Source organism: Glycine soja, chromosome 3 (genome assembly GCF_004193775.1).
Source record: "Glycine soja cultivar W05 chromosome 3, ASM419377v2, whole genome shotgun sequence".
In the NCBI taxonomy this organism is placed as follows: Eukaryota; Viridiplantae; Streptophyta; class Magnoliopsida; order Fabales; family Fabaceae; genus Glycine; species Glycine soja.
The window spans coordinates 14,616,069-14,635,233 of NC_041004.1; the positions used below are offsets into that span (position 1 = coordinate 14,616,069).

General features: G+C 38.1%; 1 non-coding gene across 1 annotated transcript; it reads left to right on the forward strand.

The window, feature by feature from the left end:
• Nucleotides 1-12,096: 12,096 nt before the first annotated feature.
• LOC114407964 lies at nucleotides 12,097-12,203 on the forward strand. Its single transcript, XR_003665768.1, has one exon. It is a non-coding gene; the product is annotated as a small nucleolar RNA R71 (small nucleolar RNA).
• The last annotated feature ends 6,962 nt before the right edge of the window (nucleotides 12,204-19,165 follow it).

Sequence of the window (19,165 nt, forward strand, 5' to 3'; positions counted from 1 at the left end):
AAGAGGAGACTACTTCTTGCCCTTCCTCTAGTGGAAGTGAAGATGAAGTAAGGGGTGAAGAGTCTAGTGAGGAAGTCTACCCTCATGAAGAAGGTGACCTCTTAATGGTTAGAAGGCTCCTTGGAGGTCAATCTTGTGATTTATCTCAATCCCAAAGAGAGAACATCTTTCATACAAGATGCAAAATTTTAGATAAAACTTGTTCTCTCATTGTGGATAGTGGATCTTGTTGCAATTGTTGTAGCACAAGATTAGTTTCCAAGTTGAACCTCACTATCATTCCCCACCCAAAACCTTATAAACTTCAATGGCTCAATGAGCAAGGGGAAATGATAGTTAACCAACAAGTGAAGGTACCTTTCTCCATTGGGACATATAAGGATGAAGTTAATTGTGATATAGTTCCCATGGAGGCAGGACATATTCTTTTAGGAAGGCCGTGGCAATTTGATAGGAAGATCATTTATAATGGCCTAACTAATGAGATTAGCCTCACCCATCTTGGCACTAAATTTGTGTTGCATCCTCAAACACCTTCACAGGTGGCCAAAGATCAACTAACTATGAAAGATAAGAGGGATGAGGAAGAAAAATTAGAAAAACAAAAGAAAAAGAAGGATAGTAAGGTCTTGTCTTCAAAGGCCAGGGGGAAGGAAAAAGAGGGAAAGGATTCCTCCAAGAAGATTGTTAAGAAGGAAAATCATTTTGCAACAAAAGGTGATATTAAAAGAGCACTCCTTCTTAAACAATCTTTCTACCTTCTCCTATCAAGGGAAACATCCCTTAGCACTGCCACAATTCCTACATTTGAGACCTTACCCCCAAAGGTCCAAGAACTCTTACATGAATTTGGTGATATATTTCCCAAAGAGATACCCCCTGGGCTACCTCCTTTAAGGGGAATAGAACACCAAATAGATTTAGTCCCAGGAGCAAGCCTTCCTAATAGGCCAGCCTATAGGACTAACCCTCAGGAGACTAAGGAGATAGAGTCTCAGGTTAAAGAATTGTTGGAGAAGGGCTGGGTCCAAGGGAGCCTAAGCCCATGTGCTGTGCCAGTGTTGTTGGTGCCCAAAAAGGATGGTACGTGGAGAATGTGTACAGATTGCAGGGCCATCAACAACATCACTGTAAAGTATAGGCACCCCATTCCTAGACTTGATGATCTGCTTGATGAGTTGCATGGTGCCAATATCTTTTCAAAAATTGATCTTAAAAGTGGTTATCACCAAATCAGGATGAAAAAGGGTGATGAGTGGAAAACTGCTTTCAAGACCAAGTTTGGTTTGTATGAATGGCTAGTGATGCCTTTTGGGCTCACTAATGCACCAAGCACCTTTATGAGGCTTATGCATCATGTCTTAAGGGATTTCATAGGTAGATTTGTAGTTGTTTATTTTGATGATATTTTAGTGTATAGTAGGAGCCTAGATGATCACTTAGGACATCTCAGACAAGTTCTTTCAGTCCTTAGGAAAAACACCCTCTATGCAAATATAGAGAAGTGTACCTTTTGTGTAGATAATATAGTTTTCTTAGGTTTTGTAGTTGGTAGAAATGGGGTCCAAGTGGACCCTGAGAAAATCAAGGCCATCCAAGAATGGCCCACCCCAAAAAGTGTGGGAGATATTAGGAGCTTCCATGGGTTAGCAAGCTTCTATAGAAGGTTCGTTCCTAATTTCTCTACAATTGCATCACCTCTCAATGAGCTGGTGAAGAAGAATGTGGCATTTACCTGGGGTGAAAAACAAGAGCAAGCCTTTGCTTTGCTCAAAGAAAAGCTTACTAAGGCACCTGTTCTAGCTCTTCCTGACTTTTCTAAAACTTTTGAGCTAGAATGTGATGCCTCTGGAGTGGGAGTTGGAGCTGTATTGTTACAAGGTGGGCACCCTATTGCTTATTTTAGTGAAAAACTTCATAGTGCCACCCTCAATTACCCCACCTATGATAAAGAGCTTTATGCCTTAATAAGAGCCCTCCAAACTTGGGAACATTACCTTGTTTCCAAGGAATTTGTCATTCATAGTGATCATCAATCACTTAAGTACATTAGAGGGCAAAGCAAGTTAAACAAGAGGCATGCAAAATGGGTAGAGTACCTAGAGCAATTTCCATATGTTATCAAATACAAAAAGGGAAAAACAAATGTGGTAGCTGATGCCCTCTCTAGGAGACACACATTGTTTTGCTCCCTAGGAGCTCAAATTTTAGGATTTGATAATATTAGGGACTTGTATGCTTTAGATGAACATTTCTCTCCCATTTATGAGAGTTGTGGGAAAAAGGCCCAAGATGGATTCTATTTGGCTGAGGGGTATTTGTTCAAAGAGGGAAAGCTTTGCATACCCCAAGGATCCATTAGGAAATTACTTGTGAAAGAGAGCCATGAGGGTGGGCTCATGGGCCACTTTGGGATAGACAAGACCCTTGTCTTACTCAAAGAAAAGTTTTATTGGCCCCGTATGAAGAAAGATGTCCATAAGCATTGCACTAGGTGTGTGGCTTGTTTACAAGCCAAGTCTAGGGTGATGCCTCATGGGCTATACACACCCTTAGCCATCCCATCTGCACCTTGGGTAGACATTAGTATGGACTTTGTCCTTGGGCTTCCTAGAACCCAAAGAGGTGTAGACTCTATCTTTGTGGTGGTGGATAGGTTTAGCAAGATGGCACACTTTATACCATGCCACAAGGTGGATGATGCTTCCCACATCTCAAAACTCTTTTTCAGGGAAGTTGTGAGACTCCATGGTTTGCCTAGGACCATTGTGTCAGATAGAGATGCTAAGTTCCTTAGCCACTTCTGGAAAACCTTATGGGCTAAGTTAGGAACTAAACTTCTTTTCTCTACCACTTGTCATCCACAAACTGATGGGCAAACAGAGGTAGTGAATAGGTCTTTATCCACCCTTTTAAGGGCTCTTCTGAAAGGCAACCATAAGTCTTGGGATGAGTATCTTCCTCATGTAGAATTTGCCTACAACAGGGGGGTTCATAGAACCACCAAGCAGTCCCCTTTTGAGGTTGTCTATGGGTTTAATCCCCTAACACCGTTAGACCTCATTCCCCTCCCACTGGACACTTCTTTTATACATAAAGAAGGGGAATCTAGGTCAGAATTTGTAAAGAAGATGCATGAGAGGGTTAAGAACCAAATAGAGAACCAAACAAAGGTGTATTCAACTAAAGGCAATAGAGGAAGAAAAGAGCTAGTTCTTAATGAGGGTGACTGGGTTTGGCTCCATCTTAGGAAGGATAGATTCCCTACTAAAAGGAAATCCAAGCTTAGCCCTAGAGGGGATGGACCTTTTCAGGTTTTGGAGAGGATCAATAACAATGCCTATAGGTTGGACCTCCCAGAAGAGTATGGAGTCAGCACCACTTTTAACATTTCTGATTTAACTCCTTTTGTAGGTGGAGCTGATATTGAGGAGGAGGAACTAACAGATTTGAGGTCAAATCCTCTTCAAGGGGAAGGGGATGATGCAATCCTCCCTAGGAAGGGACCAATCACTAGAACCATGAGCAAGAGGCTCCAAGAAGATTGGGCTAGAGCTGCTGAAGAAGGCCCTAGGGTTCTCATGAACCTTAGGGTAGATTTCTGAGCCCATGGGCCAAGGTTGGGTCCAATTATCTTTGTACATATTAGACTAGGATGTCATTATATTTGGTCCTTGTATATAGGGCTCCATATTGTAGGTAGGGTACCCTAGAAATATAGGATTTTTCAGCCCTTGTATTTTTGGGCACCTAGACTAGTTTTTGTATTAGGGGTAGTTTTGTAATTTCACATGCACTAAGTGGATATTTGATGTGTGTGGTTGGAAATAAATTTAATTGAATTGGTAGAAGCCCAATCCAATTAAATTTTAGAGGGGGAGGTGAGCATTTGCTTACTACACCCCATTGCCACATCATATAGTCACACTTTGTGCATGTCCTTCATGCTTTTCATGCCTCATGACACCTAAGCACACTTAGTGGAGAATCTTGTAATTGATCTTGGATTAGTGGGCTGAACCATAACTAAAATTCACTAATCATAATTAGTGAAATTTTGGCTCCAAAGTTTGGCTCCACAAATTCAATTTCAAATTCAAGTGAAATTTGAATTTCCCTCCAATTTTGTGTGACACTTAGGCTATAAATAGAGGTCATGTGTGTGTATTTTTTTCAACTTTGATCATTTGAATATTAACTTCAGATTTCAGAGCTCCTTTTGAGCACAAAATTTCGTGCTCTTCTCTCCCTCTCCCTTCATTCATCTCCTTCTTCCTCCAAGCTCTTATCCATGGCCTCCTATGGTGGTGAGCTTCTTCTAGACTCATCTTCTCCTTGAAGTGGCGTCTCCTCTCTCTCTTCCTTCTCCATTCCGCTGCCATTTATCTTCCAAGAAGCAAAGGAATCCATTGATGAAGAAGATCCTAGGCCTACAAGCTCCAATGGAGCTTGCATCAAAGGGGTTCCCATGAACCCTAAGAGAATAAAGGTCATTCCTGAGTGGCCCGCTCCACCAAGTGTAAGAAAAATTTGGGGTTTCCAAGACTTAACAAACTTTTACAAAAGGTTTGCCCCGTATTTTTCTATACTTGTAGCACCACTCATTGAGTTGGTGAGGAACCATGTTCCTTCATGGGAAGATGCCCATGAAATGAGTTTTCAGACCTTACCTTACTTCAACATACTAAACACCACTAATACATATGTTTTTGTTATTTTTACAGGTGTTGAGGGAAAAAGCCCAGAGTTTCAAGAACCTCGGGATTTGAGGTCAAATCCTTTTCAAGGGGGAGGGAATGATGCAATCCTACCCCGCAAGGGCATTGGATAGAAAACTGCAAGTAGATTGGGCCAGATATGCAAGAGAAGGCCCTAGGGTTCTTATGAGCCTTAGGGTAGATTTCGGGCCCATGGGCTAAGTACGAGCCCACTTATCTTTGTAAATATTAGATTAAGGTTTCATTATTTTTGGGCCTTGTATTTAGGGCTCCATAATGTAGGTAGGGTACCCTAGAAATATAGGATTTTTCAGCCCTTGTATTTTAGGGCACCTAGACTAGTTTTTGTATTAGGGGTAGTTTTGTAATTTCACATGCACTAAGTGGATATTTGATGTGTGTGGTTGGAAATAAATTTAATTGAATTGGTAGAAGCCCAATCCAATTAAATTTTAGAGGGGGAGGTGAGCATTTGCTTACTACACCCCATTGCCACATCATATAGTCACACTTTGTGCATGTCCTTCATGCTTTTCATGCCTCATGACACCTAAGCACACTTAGTGGAGAATCTTGGAATTGATCTTGGATTAGTGGGCTGAACCATAACTAAAATTCACTAATCATAATTAGTGAAATTTTGGCTCCAAAGTTTGGCTCCACAAATTCAATTTCAAATTCAAGTGAAATTTGAATTTCCCTCCAATTTTGTGTGACACTTAGGCTATAAATAGAGGTCATGTGTGTGCATTTTTTTGAACTTTGATCATTTGAATATTAACTTCAGATTTCAGAGCTCTTTTTGAGCACAAAATTTCGTGCTCTTCTCTCCCCCTCCCTTCATTCATCTCCTTCTTCCTCCAAGCTCTTATCCATGGCCTCCTATGGTGGTGAGCTTCTTCTAGACTTATCTTCTCCTTGAAGTGGCGTCTCCTCTCTCTCTTCCTTCTCCATTCCGCTGCCATTTATCTTCCAAGAAGCAAAGGAATCCATTGATGAAGAAGATCCTAGGCCTACAAGCTCCAATGGAGCTTGCATCAAGTTTGATGAGTGCCTTAAGAAGTTTGAAATTGCTTGCTCACCATGGCCAATGTTTGTTGGCTATGGCAACCAAACATGGTTGATTCCTCACAAAAAAAGATTTGTTAAAGTCTAGACGAATAAGGTGATGCACTTAGGAAACACAACAACTAACAGGTATGAAAATTCTAAATTTTTGTTGTTGTTTGGGTTTACGATTGAATGGATTAAAAAATTAAGTTTCTTTACCTGATTGTGTATTTCATATGCATGGTTAAGTTTGCTCGTTGGGCCTTAAAGAGACTACTACAAAATAGCCTTGGGGACCTATGTAGTGTTTGGGAAGCCATGAACAACATGATCATGCTGCAACACACTGAAATTATGGCATCTTTTGAGACAAGTACACATGTGGTTGGACATGTTTTTAAAGTTACCTTATACAAGAGACTACTTGGCATGGTATCAAGGTATGCTTTAAATTAGATTGTTGTTGAGTTTAAGTGTGTACATTATGCTAACAAAAACCCTTCTCGTTGTGGATGTATCATGAGAACTACTCATGTTTTCCATGTGCATGTGAGCTATCTAGATATGTTGTTGGTACCATACCAGTTAAGACAATCCATATGTTTTGGGGGAGGCTAAGTTTTCCAGACTAAAGGTTATCTGAGTCCAAATTGAGCATAACCGAAAAGATGAAAACCATATCCAAGCGATTTAAAGAGCTTGATGTTTGTGGCAAAATTACTTTAAAGAGTAAACTTTGGGAAATTTCTTACCCTGATGTAAACTCTATGTGTGCTCCTCCAGAAAAGGTGAAAACAAAAGATGCTTAGAAGAGTAAAGCCAAGGCTATTGTGCAAGCAATCAATGAGGCAAAACACATTGAATAAAATAGATGATGATTGCTCAAATTCTCACTAAGGGTAAATCTATCACTTTCAATTCAAACTGTCAAAACTCACTTGAAATGTAGAGAAAAACAAGGGTTTCAATTCACAAAATGCCAAGAAAGTCCTATTTCAAAAAAAATTATCCATTATATGTACATAACCTATAATTCAAAGAGAACATGCAATGTTGTACACAAAATATAAAACCAAAATAACAAAATTAACCTAGAAAACCTAACAAAATTAAACTAGAAAACCTAATAAAATTAAACTAGAATACCCAACAAAATTAAAGAACAATCTTTTCTCCCCCCTCTCACACTTAAACAACACATTGTCCTCAATGTAGCACAATCATAAGATAAAGAACAATCAAAGCAACCAATAAATTTGGACAAGTGCAATAAAAGTAAAGAAGGAGACAGAAAAAGAAAACTCCCTAAGTCATGGCGGAAGAGAAGTAAGGTGAAGTAAGGAGGTCTCCTCCACCACTACATCCACTAAGGAAGGATTTGTGAGGAATGGTTTCAGACGGTGTCCATTGACCTTGAAGCTCTTATTTGTGGACTCACTTTTGATCTCAATTGTACCATAAGGAAAAACATTAGTCACCACAAAAGGACCAATCCACTTTGACCTCAACTTACCACTCATGAGTCCGAGCCTAGAGTTATACAATAAAACTTTCTATCCAACCACAAAGTCTTTCTTAGCTATCAGGCTGTCATGGAACTTCTTGGTCTTCTCCTTGTAGAATTTGGAATTCTCATAGGCTTCTAAACGGATCTCGTCTAGCTCACTTAGTTGCAACTTCCTTTCCTCTCCAGCCTGATCAATAGAGAAGTTGCAGGTCTTTACAGCCCAGTAGGCTCTGTGCTCTATCTCTACAGGAAGATGACAAGCCTTGCCAAAGACAACCCGATAAGGAGACATTCTTATGGGTGCTTTGTAGGCAGTCCTATTCGCACAAAGAGCATCATCTAGCCTAGTGCTCCAATCCTTTCTGTTCGGTTGCACAATCTTCTCCAAGATCCTTTTTATCTCCCTGTTTGAAATCTCAGCCTATCCAATAGTTTGGGGGTGGTAAGGTGTGGAAATTTTGTGCACGACCCCATACTTTTTGAGCAAGGCACAAATGGATCTGTTACAAAAATGGGTGTCTTGATCACTAACGATGGCTCTAGGGACTCCAAACCTGCAAAACAAATTAGATCTAACAAAATCCACAACAACCTTAGCATCGTTAGTTCTGGTGGGTTTGGCTTCCACCCATTTTGAAACATAATCAACAGCAAGGAGAATATAAACAAAACCAAAAGAGACAGGGAAAGGCCCCATTAAATCTATACCCCAGACAGACATCAAACACCTCACAAAATAACATGGGTTGTTGAGGCATTTGCTGTCTCCATGAAGGTGAGCTGCCTGCTCTCTGACAAGGCTCACAAGTGCTACATATTCTCCATGCATCCTTGAAGATGGTGGGCCAATAGAAACTGCAGTCAAGCACCTTGCGAGCTGTCCTCTGTATGCCAAGATGGCCACCTGGTGCGGAAGAATGACAGAATTGCAGGACTGAGTCAATTTCATGGTCTGGAATGCATCTCCTAATAACCTGGTCACTGCACAACTTCCACAAATAGAGGTCATCCCAAATATAATGCTTAGCATCGCTCTTAATTTTATCATTTTGAGCTTTAGATGCTAACGGAGGAAAAACAGAAGCAACCAAATAATTCACAATATTAGCAAACCAGGGAATGGGGAAGAAATCAGAAATACTATACAGAATGTACAAATGGTCATCCAGAAAATCATCCCGAATGGGTGAGTCCTCAGACGCACGCTCAATCCTACTCAAATGGTCAGTCACGAGGTTTTGTGCACTGCTCCGATCACGGATCTCTAAATCAAACTCTTGGAGCCAAAGCATCCACCTGATCAATCTAGGCTTTGATTCAACCTTCTTCAACAGGTACTTCAGAGTTGCATGGTCAATATAAACAATAACACGAGTACCAAGCAAATATGAACGAAATTTTTCAAGAGCAAAAACTATCGCTAATAGCTCCTTCTCTGTGGTAGTGTAATTTGCTTGAGCAGCATCCAAAGTTCCGGAGGTGTAGTAGATCACCCGAGGCAGCTTATCAATCTTTTGAGCAAGGACAGCCCCTAATGTGTAATTGGATGCATCGCACATTAGCTCAAATGGGGCTGTCCAATCAGGTGCCTGAATGATAGGGGTGGTAGTCACCGCACGCTTGAGGCAATCAAAAGCCTCTTTGCACCGGTCATCAAAATCAAACTCCACCTCCTTTTGCAGCAGATTGGATAGTGGAAGGGCCACTTTGCTAAAATCCTTGATAAAGTGCCTATAAAACCCTGCATGACCAAGAAAAGAACGAACCTCTCGCATGCAAGAGGGGTAAGGCAATTGTGAAATAACATCTATTTTTGCAGGGTCTACCTCTATGCCCTTACTGGAAATTATATGCCCTAAAACTATACCTTGTTCTACCATGAAGTGACATTTTTCAAAATTCAGCACAAGGTTAGTTTCAATGCATCTATTAAGAACTCTATCCAGACTATCCAAACATGCATCAAAAGAGGATCCATAAACAGTAAAATCATCCATAAACACCTTTATGCAACTCTCTAAAAAATCACTGAAAATGCTAAGCATACACTGCTGGAAGGTACCATGGGCATTGCATAGGCCAAAGGGCATCCTCCTATAGGCAAAAGTGCCAAAGGGACAGGTGAATATGGTCTTTTCTTGATCCTCAGGAGCAATATGAATTTGTAAATAACCAGAAAAACCATCAAGAAAATAGTAATGAGACTTACCTGCCAAGCGCTCAAGCATTTGATCAATGAATGGCAGGGGAAAATGATCTTTTCTGGTTACCTGGTTCAGCTTCCTATAATCAATGCAGACTCGCCAGCTGTTCTGCACTCTTGTGGGGATAAGCTCATCCTTTTCATTCTTGATCACTGTGAGGCCTGTCTTCTTAGGAACCACTTGGACTGGACTCACCCATTGGCTGTCAGACATGGGGTAGATGATTCCAACTTGTAAGAGCTTGGTCACTTCCTTTTTCACCACATCTAGAATGACGGGGTTGAGTCTCCGTTGTGGCTGCCTCACTGGCTTAGCTCCATCCTCTAAAAGTATCCTACGCATGCAGGTAGATGGGCTAATACCAGGAATGTCTGCTAAAGTCCATCCAATGGCTTTCTTGTGCTTCTTGAGAACTAGCAACAACTTCTCCTCTTGCTCAGCAGCAAGGGAGATAGAGATGATCACTGGAAATTTTTCCTTATCCTCCAAGTAAGCATATTTGAGGTTTGCTGGTAAGGGCTTCAACTTTGGTGTGGGTGGTGGCTGAACAGTGGGAGGAACCATGGTAGGAGAAGAAGGTTCCTTAGCCTGTACCTCATAAAGCAAGTCAGAAGTATATGTACTTCCTGCAACATGGTTAATGCATTATGACTTTAAAAAATCAACATCAAGAGGTACAACACCCAAAAAATCAGAACCAGACTAAAATTTAGATTCATTCTCAGTATAAAAATTAGATACAGGATCAAATTCAAACTCAGATTCAGATTCAATGCATAAAGAATGACAAGTATGCAGATCAGATAAAAATGGATGTTTCCTACCATAAAGAACATAATCAAAATCAAACATATAATCATCAACAATCTGATCAATTATCTCAGCATGAAAAGTAGAATGATCCTCAGATGGATGTTTCATGGCATCAAGAATGTTAAAATGAACAACAATATCACCAAATTCCATAGACAATGTGTCAGCATAAACATCTATCTTGGTTTGGGCTGTTTTCATAAATGGCCTGCCTAAAATAATTGGAACTGAACCATGGGAAAATCCCTCTTCCATATTAAGAACATAAAAATCAACAGGAAAAATAAGTTCACCAACCCGAACCAGCACATCCTCTATGAAACCTGCGGGGTAAGCAACACTTCTATTTGCCAAATGAATCACCACATCTGTAGATTGCAAAGGTTCAAGAGATAAAGAATTGAAAATGGACAGAGGCATGACACTAACTGATGCTCCTAAATCTAGCATGGCATTTTCAAATTTATTGTTTCCAATAATGCAAGGTATACAAAAAGTACCTGGGTCCTTACATTTCTCAAGAATGTGAGGAACAGATTTACCTATCAATGCTGACACATTTCTGCCCATGCTAATCCTTTCATTGCCCTTGAGCTTCCTTTTGTGGGTGCACAGCTCCTTTAGAAACTTGGCATATCTTGGAATCTGCTTGATGGCATCTAGTAGAGGTATGTTCACCTCTACTTTCCAGAAGGTCTCCAAGATCTCATTTTCGGCTTCTTCCATCTTTTTGTTTGGAATTACTCTAGGTGGGAATGGAAGAGGGATAGGAGGCTGCGGTAAGTCAGAATTACTAGAAGAAGGTCCACCTGCATGAAATTTTTTGTTAGGAAGCTTTCTCTTTTATGCAACTATCTCATCCTCTTTTTCAGGTGTAGAATGAAGCTTGACAGGTTCAGGTGCAGGTGCTGCTACTGGTGGAGGCACTTGAATTTGGTTGCCAGATCTCAAGGTGATGGCACTCACATTTTTCGGATTTTGCACAGTTTGTGAAGGCAATTTGTCAGAATTTTGGGACTGAGCTTGATTCATCTGAGTAGCCATCTGCCCCATCTGATTTGTCAGACTCTGAATGGAAGCTCTTGTCTCTTGCTAAAATTTCATATTTTGGATGGTCATTTGCCTCACTAACTCTTCTAAGGAAGGTTGAGGAGGAGCCTCAGTTGCTGGTTGTCTTTGTTGTGACTGCTGCTGTTGTTGCTGCATTGGAGGAGGAACATATGGCTTGCTTGGACCAGTAACATTCTGGAAAGGAGGGACAGGTTGTTCTTGTTGTGGAGGACTTGTCCATTTCAGATTTGGATGATTCCTCCAACCTGGATTGTATCTATTGCTTGAAAGGTCATAATTATTCTACTGTTGTTGGTTTTGCTGCCGAGGAGGTCTATTATAAATGTTTGCAGCATAAGCTTCAGGTTGCTCATTGACTCCAGATTGCTGCAAAGAAGGACAAAGATCTGTATGGTAATCTGTAAAAGAACATAGACCACAGACTCTTGCAACAGGTGTAGATTTCTGATTCATGGCAAGCTGGGTTACTAGGCTGACCAAGGCATCAAGTTTTCCTTCAAGCTTTTTATTTTCAGTAGATGAAGATGAATCCGTGGCCACCTCATGGACTCCTCTAAGAACAATAGCATTATTTCTAACACTGAATTTTTGGGAGTTGGAAGCCATCTTCTCAATCAAATTCCTAGCTTCAGCAGGGGTCATATCACCAAGAGCTCCACCACTGGCAGCATCAATCATACTCCGCTCCATGTTGCTAAGTCCCTCATAGAAATATTGAAGGAGTTGCTCAGAAATCTAGTGGTGAGGGCAGCTTGCACACAATTTCTTGAATCTTTCCCAATACTCATACAAGCTTTCTCCACTAAGTTGCCTAATGCCTGAAATGTCTTTTCTGATGGTAGTGGTCCTAGATGTAGGGAAGAATTTCTCCAAGAACACCCTCTTAAGGTCATCCCAGTTGAAAATAGACCTGGGAGCAAGGTAGTACAGCCAATCTTTTGCCACTCCCTCTAGAGAATGAGGAAAAGCTTTTAAAAAGATATGGTCTTCCTGGACATCAGGGGGTTTCATGGTGGAACATACAATATGGAACTCCTTAAGATGCTTATGAGGATCTTCACCTGCAAGACCATGAAACTTGGGCAGCAAATGTATTAGTCCAGTCTTGAGAACATATGGAACACCCTCATCAGGATATTGAATGCACAAGCTTTCATAAGTGAAATCAGGTGCAACCATTTCCCTAAGAGTCCTCTCACGAGGTGGAGGTTGAGTCATGTTCTCAGTATGAAAATTAGTAGTCGAATGCTCAAGATCAGAATATTCAAAATCACCCTCAACAGAATGCTCAAAATGCACAGAATGACCAGGATGCACACTACGCCTAACTAATCTATGAAAGGTTCTATCTATTTCAGGATCAAAGGGTTGTAAATCACCTGGATTGCCCCTAGTCATGCACTATATGCAGCAAAAAATGTGTTTCTCAGCAAACACCTAACAGGGGGTAAAACTACAGCTATACTCAAACGATATCAAAATGAGCTGAAATTTTGTGAGGAACACCCTAAAATCATGAAAAGATAGCACAAAAATTTTCAAACAAAAATTCAAAATCTAACTATGAAAACTACCTAAGCAAAGTTTAGAAAAATAAGACAATAATACTTAAAAAATTAAAAAAAAAAACTTAGTAAACGGCTAATTTTTAGAGTTTAGGAGTCCCCAAACGGCTTTAGCATGTTGTTGCGATATGTGAAATTTTTTTCAGCCCCAAATTCATATATAATAATAGTTATTCTGATACCCGGAGCCAAAGTTATGACCGTTTTAAGTTTTGCTAAAAACAAGTTCCAAAAAATTTTGTCTCTCTCAAATAATGTCACACCAAGTGCTCCTGGAATTTTTCACACAAAATATGGATCAAAAGAAACTACCACACAAAAATTCAGCCAAAAATAACAACTCTAACTATCATAACAAAAATCGTTAATTAAATTGCAAAATTCGTCGCTAATCACTGTTCAGCACTGTTCTCAGCAAAATAAAAGGCTGAATCAGTCGCTGAATCCGTCGCTAAAATAATCGCTAAACAGGGAATGCAACTGAAATGCAAAATAGAACGCTACACAAAATAAGATAACTAAACACTATTATGAACCTTTGGCCCATTGCTCCCCGGCAACGGCACCAAATTTGATCGAGGTCGTACCCGAATCAAATAAACATTAAAAATGCAATACCTAGGAAGTGATCCTAGGTCGTCTCCCAATGAGCAATGGTCAACCAAATGTTCATAACATATAGTAATAAAGCAGTAACGAATGGGGGGGGGGTTGAATGTTTTTGTAATTTAAACAGCGAGCAAATTTTAATTAGAAAATAACAGAATTAAAACATGTTGTTTTCCCTTGATTCACAAGCAGTCTCTTATCCCAGGTTACGAGAATTTATCCTTAATCAGTTCAACCACTTAATCCAACCTTAAATTAAATTACTAAGTGAAAATTAACATAAGGCTGTCATTATGGGATTAAGCAACACATACACCAATTAATCATGAACGAAACTGATCATTAAGCATGAACGTAAATTAAGCACAGAGACAATTAATCAAACACAAAGCATGCATGGATTAATAGCAACAATTATAGAGTAATTGGTGAAGAGGAGAAAGTGATCAGAATTCAATAGAAATAATAAAACCTCAAAGAGAGTTGTGCTTGATCCTCAAGAGAAAACAACGCTGGAGACTTAGCCTTCCATTAATCAGTAGAAACAAAAGTTGTAGATTGAAGTAGAAAATGAAATTTTATTGCTACGTGAATAGTAAAAACTGGAATTGCAAAACCTAAAATTATCCTTTGTCCCTAAAACGAAAAAGAAGAGACCCTAAAAGTAGAACCTTGGTGCTGTTATATAGTTCTCAGCTCCAAAGCTTACAAATCTGTTTTAAGTCCAAGCCCATAAATAAAATAAAATCTATATAAGATAAGATAAGACAAAATCTATATGAAATAAAATCTAGATGAGATAAGATAAGATCTAGATGAGATAAAATCTAGATATGATAAGATAAAATCTAGATATGATAAGATAAAATCTAGATGAAATAATATCTAGATGAGATAAAATCTAGATAAGATAAGATTTGTTAGAATAAAATTGTCTGCTCTCTTCAAGTCCAAGCCCAATTACTTATAATTCTCCTAAAATTAAATTAAAAGCACAAAATTAATCAAGTAGGCCCAAATGATAAAACTGCATAATTAATTTGACAATTAAGGCTAATAAGTAATTAAAATGGTGACAAAAAGGGTTAAGAAATATGAGAAAATGATGACACATCAATGATATTTTCATTGTGTATGTTATGTAACAAAAATTTCCAAGAGACTGTTATCCATTACCGTCATTAGCATTGTTATGGTCTACACATTGCCATCATTAGGCAAAGTAGTGGCCCACACCATATATTAGTAGAATGCAACACTATACAAATTTGTCAAGGTTGAAAATAGACTTTGCTAATTTAGGTGAAGATTGAACATTTAGTTACTTATGCGGTTGTCATGTATTAGCATAATATACGCGTGTTTCCTTCGATGTTGATATAATTATGTATTTCACTTAATTTTCAAATGGTATTTATTGGGAGTATGTTTTAGTGTGTTTATGACAAAGTCAATCCACTAATCAGGGTTTAGTCTCACGTAACTAATTAAGGTTATTTTTAAGGTTACTATAGTACGTAGTGTCTAGTATCATGTCACTAATTAGGGTTTACCTAAACATTTCCAATCAAGGAAAGTTTTTACATCGCTATTTAGGGTTTACTAATACCTTTGCAATTAGGGGTTAGGGTTAAATTAGTATTTAGGGTTTAGTGTTACTTGAATAATTAGGTTGGTTTGACTAATTAGGGTTATTAAAGGTTTAACACAATAATGTAAAATGGTGATTACTTTTAAATCCATATACAATTTAAAAACTTATCAAATAACATTAAATAATAAACATTGTTTAGTCATATTGCATACATAAATAATATAAAACCCAAGAAATCGCAAAACTCTTCATGCGTCTTCCATACGCCGCCTTCATCTCGATCGAACATAGACATTTCGTTGCCCAATGACACCTCTTGCGATCCTCAGAGATTCTTTGGTGACAGTGTATGCTTCTATTCCTTCGATCACTATCCTAGGTTGAGCAGCCTTGCCCAACCTTTCAACTATGGCTTGGCAAGCCTCCTAGGACATTATAAAAAAAAAGAATTTTTTTTAGGGTTAATGCATATTCAGATAAATTGAGTAACAGTCACAATTGAAAATATATTTTACAACTGCATGTTGAGGCTGCCCTACATCAGTATGTGCATCTTCAGGTGGTTCGTCCATAACCGCTGTCGCCACCGAGTGCGGAGTAACATCTAGTTCAACAAATGTGTCATCGTGTTGCATGGGCAGATGTCTAGGAGGATCCCCATGCTGTGTCAAACTCATGAAGGGATGAGATATCATGTAGAACCACTCCAAGTAGTCTGGTGAACACTGTCCAGGTGCTACTCATATCTGACACATTGGTGCAATGTATTCAGAAAACTGAATCCATCTATCATGGTGTGGAGGAATGGTTTGCACATACTTATTCGATATGTCTTCGGTCAGTGTATGACAATAGATGGACCACATTCGATATGTCTGGAAAATAAAGAGATAACCTTAAACTCTTTGAATGCACGATGGTCACAATATGAAATCCAACACACAACATCAGACGTCAATCTATCCAAACACTTTCAATACGTCGATACTAGTAATGCCTTCCCAGACTTCCAACGACAGACACATGCTTTCCTCTCATCATAATCATCAACAACAATAGCAGAACCAACAGAAGGGAAATGCTTGTAGATCCAACACTGCACATGTTTTAAAAACAAATAAATTCAACACAATTCTCAATATAAAGTAAAAACTAAAAATAAATTAAAAAAATTTCAAATTACCTGTAAAAGTGTGATATATCCTGCAAGTTGTTTGGCTGCGTTCTTTGATGCATCATTCAAATTCTCAAACATACGCACTAGTGCAACAACTTCCCATGCATAGCTTCCACTCTACATAAGGTCACAAAATGCGTCCAAGAATATCACATGAACGTGTGTGGCACTCTTGTTAGCAAAGAGTGTGCAGCCATGCTATGCAACAAATACGCTCAAGCTGCTACAATCCACTGTGCTGCGTCATATTTTCTCTGATATACGTCTCGTAGCCAGGATAGTTGAACATATGTCCCATGGTATTGTACTGTCTCAGCTCTTGCCTTTTCAAAACTCACTTCAAGCAATTCGATTAAGAGGAAGACGACATTGTCAACATGAAGAAGCTCAAAGCTATGGAACACGCTTGTAATGGGGAGATGCAACAACGATGCCACATCACCCAAGGTGATAGTCACCTCTCCTACGGGCAAATGGAAACTACTAGTTTCCTTATGCCACCGCTCCACAAAAGTAGACATAAGTCCTCGATCACCAGGGTCCAACAAACATACAATCAGAGGACTTAATCATGTGCCAGTCGCTAGGCCTTCGATCTCTGGAGCAGGCCTGCCAAATTTGTCAACTTTCATGGGAGGATAACTTCAGCTCAGGATGTTCCTGAAAATCATAATTTAAATCATTTCAACAATAATAACAAATATTTACGAAAATATTATTTATTTAAAAATATAAATATCTCTCCATTCCAAAATTTCATTGCCACATGATAAACATAGTCCATCAAAATTGATGTGTCGTGGGGCCTGCCTAAAAAACCCTCGACATTAGTAACTACATCATCAGCAGCTGTTTCTTTAGGCTGTTCATGGACCTCATCATCTGCATGATCCACATGCTAAACATCCTCAGCAACAGGTGCAACTTCTCACTGTCTATGTGTAGATGTTGTAGGCCTTCGCTGCTGGGGGGATTCATCCGCATCACCACTAGCTTATCTCCTAGGGCTCTTCCTATAATCCTGCCTAAAGTCTGACCTAAACCTTTGGTTCTAACCATAATCTGCACATTAAAATAGTCATAACAATTTATGTAAACGTTCAAACAATACTTCAAGAAATTACTATTTAATACTTCATAAATAAAATTTTTATTATTTTTTGAATAAATTTTTTATTACTTTAATATATTCATAAATGCATATAAAAATTCTTTTTTCAAATATATAGAGTTCACAACACTAATTCTACTAAACTTAAATTAATGACCAAAATGTAACTACAATTTTGGTTTTCATTTCTAACAAATCACTATTTCATTTTTCAACAAATTACTATGACAATAACTTTAAATTTTGTTTTGGCTAATGACAATTTTAATTTTATACTTCCAAACACTATTTATATACATATTTAATACTATGACTCTAATAATATATATATATATATATATATATATATATATATATATATGACTATATCAATAAAAAAATTGTAATTTACAAATTTAATTTTTTTTGTTAAACTAAATTGTGAAATATATATTAATAAAAATTTGAAATTTATGATATCTACCAAATTTATAAAAAAACTTTTTAAAATATCAAATATAACAAAATTACTTGTACTTTTAAAAAAAATCGCAATAGTATATATATACATTTGTTTTAAAATAAACAAATCAGTTAACTTCTTAATTAAAAACCAACTTAAAAAAACAAATATAATTAATTAAATAAAAATAAAAAACAAAATTATTACAATTTTTTAACATAAATATTAATTTTTTAAAATTTTAAAAAAATTATAAAATAATTTTTTCTTTCAAATTTAAATAAAAGATTAAAATAAATTTATGGATTGACTAATCCATATAAGGCATATGGATTGACAATATGTATGCCTTATATGGATTCTCAATCATTACTTACGCAAATGCAGAAATAAAAAGAAGGAGGAACCTAGACCACTTATGACAGTGGAAGATGACGACCACGACGAGGCACGACGCAGATGGATGAGGCACGAAGTGTCCAAATCGCAAAGACGACGCAGAGAAGGAAGAAGAAGAATCAACCGTACACATGAGGAAGAGAGAGGGAACACTTTTTAAAATTTTAAGTGAAAGACATTTTTATCACTCCACTTAAAACATTGGATGTACCAACAATACGGATGGTGCCCAAAGCAAAAACCTTTCCTCCTACGTAGTCATTAGTACCACCTTAGAGATCATGGCCTAATCTTAACTAGAGCACCAACTGTTTTTGCACTACTAAATATTTGATTTCAATTATATTCATGTGATTTACACATTAAATAGCACATGAAGTTTTTTTTACCTCTATAAAATATTGTTTTATTATGAAGTTAAGATCCAAAAGCATCGGTTATCATACATGAAAATATTGCTTTATTACGAAGTTAAAATGTTCATGAAAATATATTTAATGTGTAAATTATTTGCAATACCATGCATAATCATGGATGAAACCCAAGATTTGATATTTTTTTGCACTACTCAATTATTTCCATGTGTGTTTTATGCACTCCTCCAGAAAACGTGAATAAAATAATTAAAAATATTTTGAAACTATATCATAAAATATGTGCAGATATTTATACAAGACCGATTTGCTTTTATTTTTAATTGTTCGGGTCAGCCTATCCCGAGGCCAATTGGCCCGTCAGGTTAAATGGGCTGAACCATTTTGACTAGTTTCTATTTGGGCCACCTTTTTGAGAGCCCATCCTGGCCCTACTTGAAGGCTGGCCAGCCGAGCCCACCAGGTCAAGTCCATTTTGCGTGCTCTGTATATTTGCATAATTGTTTTAAACTCCAAAAAACCATTAAGTCA